This window comes from Gopherus flavomarginatus, chromosome 11, assembly GCF_025201925.1.
Source record: "Gopherus flavomarginatus isolate rGopFla2 chromosome 11, rGopFla2.mat.asm, whole genome shotgun sequence".
In the NCBI taxonomy this organism is placed as follows: Eukaryota; Metazoa; Chordata; order Testudines; family Testudinidae; genus Gopherus; species Gopherus flavomarginatus.
The window spans coordinates 12,846,581-12,852,652 of record NC_066627.1 but is presented as its reverse complement, the minus strand read 5'-3'; the positions used below and the strand labels follow the sequence as shown (position 1 = coordinate 12,852,652).

Sequence of the window (6,072 nt, the reverse complement as noted above, 5' to 3'; positions counted from 1 at the left end):
GTCCTTTTTTGATAAATATTTGTATATTCATTGGGTTAGAGAGTGTATGAGAAACTCTACCTAGAGTGGTGGTTGGGCTTCTCCCCTGGAAGGTGTCAACTCCCAGACCTAGTTGTCCTCCTCTGATGACTGTTTAACTATTTATGTAAATTGGAACTCCATTCAACAGGTGAGGCTGAGGGAACCCCACAACAGAATATCCCAGAGCTCAGTGGTTAAGGCACTCATCTGGAAGGTGGAAACCTCCTCTACAAATCCCTTTTCTTCACACACATGGGGAAATGAACTGTGTGTGGGGGTCTCTAATCTCCGAGTTTAGTACCCTAGCCTCTAAGCTAAAAGTTATTTGGCCGCTGCTACTGCATCTAAATCCTCCTCCTTGTTTCTTGCAAGAAACCACTGTACACACCAGCAGAGATAGGCATTTCACTTCAGCCTGGACCTAGGTACAGGCTCCTGTTGAGGGGCAGGGCTTAGCACACATGCCTCAGCTCAGCATCTGCTAGTTTAGTACAGGAACTCCTCACTTAACATTGTAGTTATGTTCCGGAAAAATGCAACTTTAAGCAAAATGATGTTATACAAATCCAATTTCCCCATAAGAATTAATGTAAATGGGGGGGTTAGGTTCCAGGGAAATTTTTTTCACCAGACAAAAGACACACACACACACATACACGCAGTATAAGTTTTAAACAAACAATTTAATACTCGTACACAGTGATGATGATTGTGAAGCCTGGCTGAGTTGGAGAACATAAGAACGGCCATACTGGATTAGAACAAAGGTCCATCTAGCCTGTCTACTGACAGTGGCCAATGCCAGGTTCCCCAGAGGGAGTGAACCTAACAGGCAATGATCAAGTGATCTCTATTCTGTCATCCATCTCCATCCTCTGAAAAACAGAGGCTAGAGACACCATTCCTTACCCATCCTGGCTAATAGCCATTTATGGACTTAGCCACCAGAAATTTATCCAGTTCCCTTTTAAACATTGTTATAGTCCCAGCCTTCACAACCTCCTCAGGTAAGGATTTCCACAAGTTGACTGTGTGCTGCATGAAGAAGAACTTCCTTTTATTTGTTTTAAATCTGCTGCCTATTAATTTCATTTGGTGATCCCTAGTTCTTGTATTATGGGAATAAGTAAATAATTTTTCCTTATCCACTTTCTCCACATCACTCATGATTTTATATACCTCTATCATATCCCCCTTTAGTCTCCTCTTTTCCAAGCTGAAGAATCCTAGCCTCTTTAATCTCTCCTCAAACGGGACCCTCTTCAAACCCCTAATCATTTTAGTTGTCCTTTTCTGAACCTTTTCTAGTGCCAGTGTATCTTTTTTGAGATGAGGAGACCACATCTCTATGCAGTATTCGAAATGAGGGCATACCATGGATTTATATAAGGGCAATAATATACTCTCAGTCTTATTCTCTATCCCCTTTTTAATAATTCTGTTGGTGTCACTAGGCATAACCCTAGGTAACTCGGGCGGGTGGAAGATCACGAGTGCCGATGAAGCCCTCCTGCTCAGGCCTCAATGAACCATTGTTCCTCCATGTTAAACACTTTGTGTAACCTAGTGTAACCTAATGTACTAATAGCTGCAAAAATGTAGTGTTAGCAGTTAGTTTTCAGTTGTAACAGCCAGTTCTCTGCTGTAATACATTGAAGCCAAGCTAAAGCACACTCAAGGCCATTTTAAGATACTGTATACATGTCTCAGCAGCGGAGAGGGGGAAGGAAGAGGGAAGACAAAAGATTGAGTGAGAAAAGATACTGCAACTGGATGGGAAAGGAGGGGGGAGTGAGAGATCAGCTGGTCAGCAAGAAAAAGTTCTCATAAAGCAACTAGGATATAAAAGGAAGGAACTGCTTGTTTTAGGTGTGCGTGATTTGAGGCGTTCGTCTCCTTGCACCGCTTTGAGATCTCAGATAAACTTTGTTTGCTTTTCACCCTTGTGTGTTTATTGGCGCAGGACACCGGGCGATGGACCCCCCACTGTTGCTTGGCCTTGGGCACTTTGTGCCGGCAACAATTCCTAACATCTTGTTTGCTTTTTTTTGACTGCCTCTACATCCTGCATGGACATCTTCAGAGAACTGTCCACGATGACTTCAAGATCTTTTTCCTGACTTCTTGTAGCTAAATTAGCCCACATCATATTGAATTAGCTCCCATCATATTGACAGCAATTGACTGAGCCCTAAAGGGTTAGCTTTCACAACACTCTAGAAGGCAGCAGGAAAGGTGGGAGGGCAGACAGAGACACACACCCTGTGTGTAAGAGAAAAAATGTGTAGATGACCCCAGACTTAAGTACGCTGCCTTGTTAATGAAATCAGTTTGCTGGGACCTGAGACACTAGCTACTGCCTAGAAGCTCCCTCCCTCCATGGTGTGTCCCCCTGCTCTATGGAAGATGGGGTAAGTGGGGTGCAGGAGCAGGGGGGAAGGGAAGACACCCTGACATTTGCCTCCCTTTTCCTCCCTTCCCCCATACAGCAAGCAGGAGTCTCTGGTAGCAGCTCCAAGGCAGAGGGCAGGAGAAGCACATGGCAGTGGGGGGAGGGACAGCTGCTGCACAGGCAGGGCCGGTGCAACCATTTAGGCGACCGCCTACTAGGATTTGGGAGGCGGCATTTTCTTCGTCAGCGACCGCGGCAGCCGGATCTTCAGCCGCCCCAGTCACCGCCAGCATTTAGGTGGAGGGAGCTGGGGCAAGGGAGCGTGGGGAGGGCCGCCTGCAGCAAGTGTGGGGCGGGGGCATGCAGGGCAACTCCCTGCCCCAGCTCACCCCTGCCCAACCTCCTCCTCAATCACGCTGTGTCTGCTTCACTTCTCCCGACTCCCAGGCTTGCGGTGCCTAAGCTGATTGGCACCGCAAGCCTGGGAAGTGGGAGAAGTGAAGCAGCCACAGCGTGCTCGGGGAGGAGGCAAGGCAGGAGTGAACTGGGGTGGGGGGGTGCCTCAGGGCGGATCTGCCACAGGGGGTGGGGGCTCAGGGCAGGGGCTTGGGGACGGGGAAGGGTGCAAGGTGGAAGTTTTGCCTAGGGCGCGAAACATCCTTGCAGCGGCCCTGTGCACAGGGAACTTAGGGAAGTGGAGAGCTGATAGGGGGAGCTGATAGCGGAGCTGCTGGTCCACCCTGGTTCCAACCACCCACCAGCTAGCTGCAACAGACTGCTCTTCCTGCAAGCAGTGGACAAAAGAGGCAGCTGCCAAACAATTTTAGGAGGAAGCATTGCACAGCTATAAACAAGCATGTTCCCTAATTGATCAGCAACTTAACATCGAAACAACATGAACCAGGCCGACTTTAAGTGAGGAGTTCCTGTAGCTAGTTTATTCAGCTCCCCATCCAACCTCCTGGCTTTTGCGGATCCCATTCATTTGTACTTATCTCCCTCTCCTCATTGTGTATGGAACTTGAACCCCAAACCCATGCTTTGAGAATTCCAATGATTTTCTGTGGACCTAAAATTTAGGTGTTGTGAGAAAGAGACAGATACTTCACACTGGATGTACTCTTGATGAACAGTGAGTTCGTGGTGAAAAAAAGATGCTGTGGTTAATGGTTTTCCATGTTCCAGGATAAAAGAACAACAAATATGCTATAACCAGCAATGCAGATTTCCTCTTAGACTTCAGAGATCCCATGTATGATCCTATTATAAATGGCATTCTGGTCTAGAACTGAAATGTTTCTGAATTAGAATGTATTGAAAATTTGGAGAGAATGGTGAATAACATGCTTTTTTAGATATCTGAAATTCCTTGGAAAGCATTTTTTGAAATTAATTAGAATGCCCTCTGGATAAACAAAGCCGCCCTAAGTTCACCCATATGCCTGTAGGCTGTTTGTAGTATTGAAATGCCTGTTTTCCTACTGTTGATTTTAAAGAGTACACTCTTTGGAAAAAGCTATTTTCTGTCATTAATTACAAAGTTTTAAAAAATTTACTTACCTCTACTGAGGGTGAAAAAATAATAACAAAACATTTTCAAGCTATTCTACCCAATGCATGTTTTTGTCTTTAACATTTGGGAAGAGAAATATTTGGGAAATTTAGAAAATTTCAATCATCTCTAATTGAAATATGGGAGATTTTTATATAAAAGGCAGAAATACTTGAATTAGAATTCATCAAACTATGGGAAGAGGAAGCAATGTACTCTCATATTCTTTTCTTTTCTAGAAGATTCACATATTTTTAGGCCAGAAGGGAACAGAATAAAATCCTCATTTATTTTGTTCAAATTCAAAATTGTAATGAAAAAATGTCATTTAATACAAATTTCAGAAAAAGTTGACCAGCAGTACATTTGATTAGATAAATTTCTTTGTGATGCTGAACTATCTCTCGGACTCTTTAGCAATATAGATTCTCTTGAGAGCTAGGATATTCACCACAGAATAATCTAGCTGGAGAAAAAAATATCTGTTTTTGTGGATGAAATACCTTCATCCCTGTTTTCCTCAAGGCATCTTTCACCTCCTTGTTCCTGATAATGGGGTTCAAGATCAGAGTCACCACTGAGTAGAACAGAGAGTAACTTGTTCACATCTGGAGAGAAGCTGGACTTGGGGCACACGTACACGACAAGGGCCGTCCCATAGAACAATGTTACCACGATGAGGTGTGAGGAGCAGGTGGAGAAGGCTCTGTGTCTGCCTTTGGCGGAGCTAATTTTAAGGATGGTGGAGATGATACAGATGTAGGACACCAGGATCAGCATGAAAGGCATCATGAGGACAAAGGCAGCACCCAAAATTATCAGGATATCATTCCAGTAGGTGTCCCTACACACCAGCTTCAGCACCGATTGAATCTCACAGAAGAAGTGGTTGATCACATTGGACCCACAGAAAGGAAGTGTGAAGACGAAGGTTGTGTGCCCCAAAGCCACCAAGGTACCACAGATACATGAGCCACCTGTCAGCTGAATGCAAACCCTCTTATTCATGATGGTTATGTATTGTAGTGGTTTGCACATAGCACTGCAGTGGTCATACGCCATAGATGCAAGGAGGCAGCTTCAGTAACACCAAAGAATAGCAAGAAATACATTTGTACTGCACAACCAGCAAGGGAGATGGCTTTATTCTCTGAGAGAAGGTTGGACAGTACCTTGAACAGGGTGACTGAGGTGTAACAGATCTCGAGGAAGGACAAGTTCCTGAGGAAGAAATACATGGGAGTGTGACGGGACAGATCAACGTTGATGATGATAATGATGAGAATGTTGTCTAGCACTGTGATGATGTAAATGCACAGAAATAACACAAAATAAATGAAACTCATGTCTGGGTGATTAGAGAATCCCAATATGACAAACTCAGTCACAGAGCTGTTTTTTCTCATTTTCTTCCTCAGCATATTTCATCGTGAGAATTAAAAAGAAAAAATGACATGTTAGTTTGATACTTTAAATCAAGACAAATTGGCATAATCTATCTATTTATCTATCTATCTCTGTCTTTTCACCTTTTTCTCCATGCATCCATCACTCTGTCCATATTATATGGCTCAGGCCCAATATAATTTTGGTCAGATTCTCCTGTCACAAATCTATAAATCCTGAGTAAGTTTACTAAAGTCAACGGTTCCCATTCTCCTCTCAGTTACACCATTTTTATATTGGTGTATTGTTCTCACCTCAACGGAAATTATCTCTTTCATACCAGCATCAGAAGGAGGGTAACTGAGAACAATGAATTTATAATTGGATAAAACACTAATGGAACAGACATCAAAATCTGCCTTCTAGTTTCTTGGAGCCTTATGTTAAAATAAAGAAACATAAAATTAATATACTACCATTTGTGTTGTTCTTGGCTGGTGTGTGGCACAATCATTGAAGTTATACTGATATAGATAATCTGAGAATATAGGCTCACTTATCATAATTCCACTGCATGGCAATTCCAACTAACTACATGGAAAACACATGTGAGGAGTTATGTTATGCACTGTGCTGCAGAGATGGCCTGCTTCTCCTCTTTTTTCCATGAGACTGACAACAGTCCATTGACTTCATTTCCCATAATCCTCATCTCATTTAC

General features: G+C 43.4%; 1 pseudogene; it reads right to left on the bottom strand.

Annotated features, from left to right (window-relative positions):
• Positions 1-4,378: 4,378 nt before the first annotated feature.
• LOC127030783 (olfactory receptor 10C1-like) lies at positions 4,379-5,371 on the bottom strand (annotated as a pseudogene).
• Between the last annotated feature and the right edge of the window lie 701 nt (positions 5,372-6,072).